Here is an 11,047-nt window from a genome sequence, read left to right as displayed (position 1 = left end):
TGGACCCCATTAGACAAAGAATTGCTTTGAATTACCATTTTATAATCAATGTTTAAACTTCTAGAGTATGGATAATATACTCCTGATGTTTTTAAGCCACTTACTTTGAAATGTACTAACAGCCCAGTGGCTGAAAAAAAGCAAAGGAGTTTTGATTTAAATTTCACAAATTCAGATAAAAAAGATTAATAAAGTTTTATTATTTGAATTTTATTCTCCAAGTCTCCAGGTTTAAAATATATTTAAGGGCTGGGAAGGTGGCTCAGTAGTAGAGTGCTTGACTTGCATGCATGAGGCCCTGGGTTCGATTCCTCAGTAACATATAAGCAAAAAAACATTCGAAGAGGTGCTGTGGCTCAAGAGGTAGAGTGCTAGCCTTGAGATGAAGAGTTGAGGGATAGTGCCCAGGCCCTGAGTTCAGGCCCCATGACTGGCAACCCCCAAAAAATTTTTAAATGGGAATCTAATTGAGGTTCAACTCTATATTCAACTATCATAATTAATTTTTTGAATATTTTTTATTATCTTTAGTTGTACAAAGTAGTTGGTATTCACTGAAACAGTGTATGGATACATTGCATCTTGATCAATGTCACCCCATTCAACATTTTCATCCACCCATCCCAATCAATGCTGATTCTTATGTATCTCAATATTATGTTCTGGAATTACTTGCCATTTAACAAAGCAGTTTATGTGTACGAAGCACCTGGAATTGTGTTACCACTTCAATATCTTCTCCCCCCATTTCACACAACCCCTTGCTTTGCATATTTCAATTCTGGGAAGTATACAATGGATTCTTGCCTGTATTCGATCCTTTTCCCCTTCAATTTCCTACCCCTCTCATATTGCCCCCCCCCCATTGTCCTCTCTTGCAGTACATATATACTGGTATTTATTTGGTTGAACCTTGCCTTAGTCTTTTAAGAGAATTATAGTATTTGCACTCTCCATGTACTCTACCACTTCAGATAATTCATTTGTACCTCCTTGCATACCATCCAGTGTGTTTAATTTTACATTTATAGTCACCTTCTATCTAACACAAATGAGGAAAATCATGCAAGCTAAGTTTCTCTGAGTCTGCTTTATTTCACTTAATAATATTTCTAAGTGTTTCATTTTCCTTAAGAATGGTGCAATATTATTCTTTCTGATGGATGAGCAGAATTCCATTATGTATGTATGTATATATATATATATGTATATGTTGTATATATGTATATATGTATGTATATATGCATTATGCATACATATACTTGTAAATTGGGATCAATAAATTTAGATATATATATATATATAATTTAAATATACATATATAATTCTTGATCTCTTTTTACAATGAGAAGCATCTGGGCTGATTCCATATGTTGGCTACAGAAAATAATGCAATAATGAACATGATTGTGCTGGTAGATTCAGTATGGCCTTGTTTCTGCTCTGTTGGATAAATACCCATAAGGGGAGTTGCTGGATCATAGGTAGGTAGCTCTCTGTTCACTTGTGAGAGCAATTTCCATAGTGTTTTCTAAAGTGGTTGAAAAGATTACATTCCCATCAACAGTGTAATAGAGTTTCCTTTGGGCCACATCCATATCACTATCTGTGATTGTTCAGTTTTTCATAATGACATTGTAACAGGGGTGAGATGAATCTCAGTGTTGTTTGAATTTGCATTTCTTTTATGGAGAGAGATGTGTCTATTTGTCATTCTTACTTCTTCTAAGAATTTATCTTTGTCTTTATTCCATATATTAATTGGGTTCTTGTTTATTTGAGTGTCTATTTTTGTTGGGTTTAAATTTTGATATCTAAATATGGGTTAGCTATGAAAACCCTTGTCTGATGCTTGGTTAGTAAAAATCTTCTTCCATTCCATTTTCTTTCTAAATATCCTGCTATCTTTTTCATTTTCCTGAAGAAACTCTTCAGTATGATGCAATTCTATTGATCTAGAAAGAACATTACACCATTCATAAGGAAAAGGAAAGACTTGGAACAATCTTACATTAAGTGAAGAAAGACAGATTCAAAGAAATATATGCTGCCTGATTTCCCTCATTTGTTGCATTAGAATGTGCCTCTAATTCTACAAGTAAAGACATGGGGATGGTAAAAAAGAAAACATTACAGTCGGACATGATAAATCATATGGGATTCTAAACATTTATACAGTGAGATCAAAATGTTCTGTGGAGAGGATCACAAAGGCTTAATAGCTATATGAATATTATCATATAAAATAATGTTCATTAAAATGGTCTCCAAGAAATGATAGTTTTTTTAATTATTTTGCTTTTCCTTCTGTGTTCTGATGCCGTTTTTTAAAAATTGTGCACCTTTGTTCATATGTGCAAGTTTGGAAAGGGCAAGAGAGAACACAGAAATGGTGGGACAAAGGGTTAACAAATGCAGCGGTGCTACTCAATAGAAACTACATTATAAATGAACTATACAACTTATGGGAGAGGGAGCTTGAAAGGGAAAAACTGGGAGAACATGAGGGAAGAGGTGACACTGTTAAAAAAAAATGTGCTCTTTATCTGACTTAAGTCATTGTAACCCTTCTGTACATCATCTTTACAAATTAAAAATGGACCTCATAAACAGGCCAGAGTAGCTATACTAATATTAGATAAAATAGGCTTTACATTAAAAGTGGTATGAAAGTAAAAAGAGACAAAGAAGGACATTAAATATTGGTAAAGAAAACTCTCCATTAGAGGGATATAACAATTCTAAATATCAATGTCCTGAATTTTAGAGCTCCCAAATTCATTAGACAAATAATACTTACTCTAAAAATACACATATATTCAAATATATTGTTGGTTGCTTGAACACATCATTCTTACCTCTGGACAGGCCATCCAGGTAAAAAATTAGCAAAGAAACTTCAGAGTTAAATAACTGCAGTGACAAACTATACCTAACAGATATCTACAGAATATTTCACCTAGCAGTGTCACAATATATATTACTCTCAGCAGCCCATGGAATGTTCTCCAAAATAGATCAGATCTTATATCACAAGAAAAATCTGTCATAATTCAAAAATAAAAATGAAATTACTCTTTGTATCCTGTCAGATCACAATGGGACCAAATTAGATCTCGACATTAAAAGGCATCAAAAAAAATTCTGAAACTAACAGACTGAATAACACATTGCTAAATAATCAGTGAGTCACTGAAGACATATGGAGGGAAGTTCCAACTTTTATGGAATTCAGTATAAGTGAACACACAAAATACTACCACCTCTTGGACACAACAGCACAGGTGATACTCGGGAAAATGTATAGCTTTGAGTACGTACATCAGAAAATTAGAACAATCTTGAATCAGCACTAATGATGCACCACTAGGTCCTTAAAAAAATAGAACAAGCCAAACCAAAAAACGGTAGACAGAAATGATACATATTAGATTGAAGAAATGAATCAGTCTTTAAAACCATACAATCATAATTGACTTTTATCTACTATTAGCTCACATATTTGCTCAATGTATCTCAACGTAGCTATTTTCAGAGATAAACTCAACCAGCTCAAACCAGTGAACAAAACAAACTTCTAGGATTCTAAAAAACAACATTTTGTTTGCCTTTTTAAAATAAATTTACTCTGTTGTTCTTATTAAGGCGATTTATAGATGGATTACAATTACAAGACTCAAGTAATGAGTAAATTTCCTTTTGTGAAATGTCTTCAGTTCCTTCACTTGTTCCCAGTCCCACTCTCCTGTCCCCACCCATGTGTTAAATAGTTCACTTTCATCAATGTTCAATGAACTCCACTGCTGCAATTTTTCACAATTTTCCCTAAAGCTCTGTGCCCACCCCTCACATTCCTGAAGATGGACAATGAATACACCAGGCATAAGGTAAAGAAGACAGAATAATCACAAACTATAAACAACAACAAACACAAAACAAAAAAGGACTTTTATATTTCCATATATCATAATTTGAGTATGTATATCTTGTTATATAAATATAAATGTTTTTTATTATAAAGTCAATTCAGGGATTAAGTTATGATAACATAATCTTGCTTTCTATTTAATAATGCTTTTTATTTTAATATTAAATTTGTAAGTAATACAATTAAAGTCCTAGTGAAATTTGAAGGTTCAGATTTAAGTTAAATTTTCAAAATGTCTAATAGTTCCATTTTGGCAAACAAAATGAAAAACAGGCATGTTTTATCTTCAAGAATGTCATTATTTCATGTGTAAAAATGTAAAAGAAATATAATATTAATTTAGTGCAAATAAGGAATCAAATACTTATGCAATGCATCAATTCCATAGATTATGAGATCTGTTGATAAAATTAATAAAAACTGTTTAAGTAGATTACTGAAGATATGAAGCAAATGATAAATTTCTTTTTAAGTGAAGTTGATAGAAAAAAATCAATGTCCAAAGATTCCAGAGTTCTGTATGCTTGATACATGTCAACTTACACATATGCTTGGCTCATCTCAAAATTATTTGAAGATAACTGAAAACAGGACTAGAATTAAAAAAATCATGCAAAGGTTTAGCTGCATTTTGTGATTAAATATGTCTCCTTTATATCTCTTTATTGTATTTGAAAAATCTGGAAAATTTGTTTAAGTCACCTCAACAACAATGAGAAATAAAGATCCTCTAGCTCCTTAGAAGACCATCAATAAGAAAAACAGGAAACAATAAAAAAAAATTGAAGTTCATTGTGCTGCTTTGCAATTGTGGATTATGTGCCTATCCCATGAATCTGGGCTAAAATCACAAGGGCTACTGGAAGAAAATTTCAAAACCTAGAGCAGCTAATACAGCTCTGCAGTTATTTGTAGGTTTCACTACAGTCGCAGATGGACATCAACTGTACAAAGAAAATAATTCTACTGCTTTGCAGACAAGAATGTGATGAAAAGCATACTTATATCTTCTTATATGAAATAAGAAGACCACACTTTAAAAGCTGACTAAATGATGAGCCCTTTGGATCACAGTGCCAATTTTAAGGCACTCTAGATAATTCAAGTCCTTCATCCCTCCCAAAACATTAATGCCATTCACAAAGCATTGCTGAGGGCAATTTCCAGTTTTATTTGATATTTCAAATGGCTTAGGAGTAACATAAACAATAATGCAAGTTGTTAAGAAAATTTAATTTTGAATAAGCAAACAAATCAAATTCAACTCCATAGCATAACTTTTAGGAAATATGAATTAAGGAATACGGAATGTCCTTTGTAATTTAATATTAGAAATTAGGGCAAAATTCCAAAAACAGACTCTGAAAGAAGGAAAAAGAAGTCTTTGATAAGATATATTAAAGATTACCTAGGGACAAGTAATTTTACCTACATTTGGTATTATATGATAGCATATGTTGTTCTGCTAATCAGAGAGACTCAAAAAGATTTTTAAATATAATATGAAAAGTGCATCATCATGAATGAATGAAATCAAGGAATAGATGGCTCAAGAGCTGGTTGGTTCTGTTAAATATTCTCATTATTTTGAATGATCTGGTGTTTTTGTATGTGTGGAATTATGAATATATTTTATGTCTAGGCAGGAAAGTTTTATTATTACATCATTGTCTGATACCCAATGTCAGGAACCTAACCTGAGTCAGAGTGGTAAATGTGTGTGTGTGTGTGTGTGTGTGTGTGTGTATCTGCAAATCTGTATTTAGGAGGAAGTATCTTATTTCCCTCAGGGTAATTACTTAATTGTATTAGTTATACTAAATTAATGACAGCAGATAAAGGTAATTAACTTTTTCAGATATATATTTATGTTCCTATAATTACATGAGCAAACTAAAAAGTAATGTTTGGGGTATGAGTTTTGTGGAAGGTCAGCTGAAAGTATAAACATTTGGAATCTTGAGAAAGATATCAATGGCAATCTTTTCAGTGAAGATCAATCTTAGACAACACTTGCAAGGATATGTAATCCTATATTAAAATGCAAGATGTATTGATTTTCCAAAGCTACACTATTCTTGAAATTTGTAGGTATACATGTTTAATTACAGAAACATAAACATAATGTGATTATTTATTCCATACACTTTTACATTTTAGTTTTGTCAAGTCAAAATACCATTTATTTTTACTGTATATGAAGAAAAGCCATAAATATTACAGTTTGTGCCATATTTCACATTGGGGAGCTTTGTCTATATCACTAAGTTTATTTCTGTTGTTTCTGCTTTCCTATTCATAATTCTGCTTCTCATGGTATTCTCCTAAGGACCTTTTCTTTCTCCCAGTTTTGGGCTTGAACATACCTCATGCTCTCAGTTTGTTTGCTAACAGAAGTCAGTCTACCATTTGAACCATGCCTCCAGCACAGAAATTTTTGTAGTTAATTGGAGATAGAACCTCATGAACTTTCTACCAGCCTGAAAACCATTATGCCCCAAGTCTCATCCTTAATCACTAGGATTATAAAGACGAATCATGGACCCCAAGATTCAATGACTTTTCAGGTCTTATAGATTCCCCATGCTTGCTAGTAATTTTAATAATAAACTACCACAGATTGTTTGGCATTAACACTGTAAATGCATTGCCTCTTGGTTGGTGGATCTATAATTCCAAGATCAGATTTGGCTTCTGAGTCTTCTTTCCTTGGCATACGCAAGGCTTTCTGTGTGGAGCATATGGGCAGCAAAGATGGCGCTGAGAAGAAATTGAGTGGGCAGAGTCTGAGTTATTTATGTTAAAATCTGACTGGATACCACAATCAAGCAAAGTGACGTCAGTGTATAAACAGCTTGTGGATAGCAGGGAAAGTATAGAAATCTTAGGTGCATGATAGGGTAACCTCTACAATGATTGGTTGGTTCCTTTTACTCCCCTTCCATGACATATGTTTTTTTTTTTGCTTTAAAAAGTGCTTGCTGTGTGGTAATAAATGAGTTCTTGCTTGTCTTGACTCCCTGTTCCATCTGACTGTCTCTGAAGCTAAGGGAAGCTGGGGAACAGGCAAGCAGCACACATAGCTTTCCTAACACTCGTCCATCTTCCATGGGATGAATGAAGGCCCAACATCTGGTGCTCAACATTGGGCATAAAAGGAAAATATACCACTCAAGGCTAAGCGGTCTCTCAGGGTAAGTGAAACCATTAAGTATGGGTAATTCTCTCTCACAGAAGGAGGACTTCAGAAGGGAGGAAGAAAAGGAATGGTCAAATTCGACTGAGAATGCACTGATCAGACAGAAGCACACTCAGTGGAAGTCAACACGAGGGTCAAGGTTACCCCCTCCTCCAACTCGGGTGCCCCTGACGGTCCTAGGCCCCCACCTTATGCCTCCAAAATTGGGGAAGGGACAATGCCCTATGGAGGGACCTGTGAGACCTGGATCCCTATGACCGAACTTCCACAGAGGGGCCGAGGGCCAGGGAAGTAACCTATGTGGAGGCCTACCTTGTAAAGGAAGGGCCACTGGAGAGCCTGGACCCTGGGCCACAGGATTTGCTTCCCCAAGAGTACCCGGTCAATCTGGCACCAGGAGCTAACAGACCCTTGGAATTGTATCCATGGGAACCTAAGGATCTTAAAGAGCTCCACAAGGCGGTGGTGGAAGATGACCTGAACTCTCCTTGGGCCCAGACCCTATTACAGGACATTGCTTATCACACATGGGTCCCTAAGGACTGGCTGGATGTGGCCAAAGCCATCCTAACCAGTTCTCAGTTTATCAAGTGGTATGCCTTCTTTAAGGCAGAAAATAACTGGCAGGCTCAACCTGCAATACCTATTACTTATGCCATGTTAACAGGAAGAGGGGAAGGTACTCCACTGGCATCCAAAAGGCTGCAATACCTGGCACGTACTGTGACCAAGTGAGGCAGGAAGGACTTGCCACATGGCACAAACTGGATGAAGGGTCCACTGAATTCCCCATAGCAGGAGTGAGACAAAAGCAGGGTGAGCCTCTACCTCATTTTATAGACCATGTCCAACAGAGTGTTCATCATAAGCTGCCAGCAGGGGACCTCTGGGATCAATTTATAAAGCTAATGGTTTGGGAAGGGATGAATGCATACCACTGCATGGCCTGAGCTGGATTGAGAGAGAGTTCTCTGAGCAGATGGGTGGTGGCCTCTCAAGATGTGGGAATGCAACAGTACCAGTCCCAATCACTAGTTTTAATTTTACAGGCTCAGATATCTGTTATGACTGAGGCTATCACACAGGCACTGGCAGCCCTGGGCCAAGGAACCCCAAGACCATTGGGGAGAGGGACTTGTTTTAAATGTGGGCAAGAGGGGCACTATAAGAGGGACTGTTCACAACAATTCCTCGACACCTGGCCCAGGGGGTCCAAACTGCCCCCTACACCCTGCCCCAGGTGCAGGAAGGGGTACCATGGGAAAAAGGATTGTCAATCCAAATATGATTTAGATGGGATGCTTTAAACTAGAGGAGGGGCATCCTTCAGCCCCGTTAAGTCAAGGAGGAACCCCCTCTGCTGTAAGGCCCAGGCAGCCTCATGGCAAGACAACCCAGGCCCATTGGACTGTCCCCCTGGTAAAAAGACTCAGTCCTAAACTGAGTATTTTTATAGGCAGGAAGGGGGCAGACAGAACCGTACTCAGGGAGGAGGAAGTGCCCTTAGACTGGAAGCTTGCACCCGGGTCCACAATACTGGGGGTAGGGGACAACTCCCAGTCCAAAGAGATGGTTGCCCTTATGAAATGGACTAGCCCAGATGGAAAGCAGGGAAAGATATGCACTTTAATAGCAAAAAAAAACCTCACCACCAATTTACTAGGGCAAGACATGCTAGGACAAATGGATGTTATGGTCACTACAGACAATTGAGCATTCTATGATGATATCCTGGAAGGAGAAGAAGCACAAAGGCTTAAATGAGATCTAGAGGGACTTAAGGAAAAAGATTTTTTTAACTTTCATAATTATAGAGAGGAACATATGGTACCTACTCGGGTGCACCCCCAATCCTAAAGGCCACTGCCCCCAAATACCTCCCATCAGGTGGAAGCCGGGAATCCCTATTTGGGTGGAGCAGTGGCCATTGACAAAACCTAAACTTGTGGCCCTCCACCTTTTGGTGGATAAACCTTGGGCACATACACCCTTCTATGAGTCCTTGGAACACCCGTATTTGTTATCCAAAAAGCATCCAAAGCCTGGCACATGCTCCAAGATCTATGTAAGGTAAATGAAAAGATGGACCTAGTAGGAATGCTCCTAAAGGCTATGCCATGGATTCCCACTATACCTTCAGAATATGCCTTGGTTGTGATTGATGTTAAAGATTTTTTTTTCTCTATCCCACTGCATCTGGAGGACTGTGAGAAGTTTGCCTTCTTCATCCCTTCTCTTAATTTTTCCCAGCCTGATTGGAGGTTCAAATGGACGGTGTTGCAACAGGGAACGGACAATAGCCCGCCCTTTTTCCAACAATACTTGGCCACACTTTTAGGAACTGTGCTGGGTTCAGATACCTCCCTTGCCTATGCCTACATGGATGATATAATTCTGGGGCACCAAGACCCGGGCCACCTGGAGGGCCTTGTGGCCCAGGCTCTTGTCATATTAAAAAAGGGAGGTTTTACTATAGCCCTCAATAAAATTCAAAAGTACCTCCTTTTAAGGTGCTCGGATCCCACCTTATCTTGTTTTAAGTCTGCCCCCATAAATCTTTGCTGGATATTCCAGCCTCTCTGACCCTAACCCAACTTCAAAGTCTTTTAGGGAAAATCAATTAGCTGTTGCCATGGGTTCCCATCCCTAAAGATTGTCTTGTGCCCTTATTTGCCTTACTAAAAGACATGACGCCCCAAGAAGTTATTACAATTACAAGCAGCTATCGGTCAATATTTTTACAGTTTCAAAAATACATGGATGAAGTTTCCTTGAAGAGGTATTCTATTCTTGAGCCCATTTCCCTCTGGTTGCTTGTGGGCGACACATTGATTTCTGCAGTTTTAACTCAAAGGGGGGAGCCATTAGAATGGGTTCAAACTCCCCTAGGGGGCACACTTAGGTTATACTCTCAGGCAGAACAAATTACTGATGCTATCATCAAGGGAAGGACCCAAGCCCAAAGGAAATATGGCCTTGACCCTCACTCCATTGTTTTTCTTTTTCGGATGACAGACGTTGAGGGCTCTCTCGACCTAATGCTCATCTCGCTCTCTCCCTAGAGGGCTTTCTAAGCCATATTGACTGCCATTACAGGCCATCCAAATGGACCGTCATGTTATGGTGAGTTCCCCTCAAAATGCCTTCTCTATTTTCTCCTACACCTATTCCTGGCACCCTTCATGTTTTTACTGACGGAGGTAAAGCAGGCTCTGCCTATGCAGCCTTTGATGAGCAACAAAAGACCCCCAGCCAACAAAGATTTCAACCTTGTCAAGGGTTGGCACAATATAAAGAAATGTTCACTGTAATAATGGCCCTTCAGGATATTCAAAAACCCTTTAATTTCTATTCTGATGGCCTATATGTAATTAACTTGCTCCCTCATATTCTGCAGGAACATATTAAGCTGGATGGAAACACTATTTTCCCCCTTATGGTTACCTTTAAGGGCCTATTAGAAGGATGGGGAGACCCTATTCATATTCAACATTGAGAGGGCATTCAAAACTTCCTGGATTTTTATCCATGGGCAATAATTGGGCGGACCAGTTAGCTACTGGCCCACAAATATTAACGTTACAAGGCGCAACCCATTTACATGATTTAATCCACATCAATTGGAGAGGTTTTCAACATAAATTCCCTCAGTTTCCTGTAAAGGACCTCAAAAGGATAGGACATACCTGCAAAACATACCAGCCTTTCTTAAAAGTACTCCCTTTACAACCACTAAGGTTAAATCCCAGAGGCCTCAACCCCAACATCCTCTGGCAAACTGATGTTACTCATTTCCCAGGCTTTGGTAAGCTTAAATATATTTTTGTTTCTATAAATACCTATTCATGAACATGTTGGGCCACAGCACATAGCGGAGAAAAAAACTAAACATTCACAAACACATTTTCTTCAATGCTTTG

The sequence above is a fragment of the Dipodomys spectabilis genome, unplaced genomic scaffold (assembly GCF_019054845.1).
Source record: "Dipodomys spectabilis isolate Male_0828 unplaced genomic scaffold, ASM1905484v1 ptg000413l, whole genome shotgun sequence".
NCBI classification, from domain to species: Eukaryota; Metazoa; Chordata; class Mammalia; order Rodentia; family Heteromyidae; genus Dipodomys; species Dipodomys spectabilis.
Note: the sequence above shows the minus strand (reverse complement) of the source record.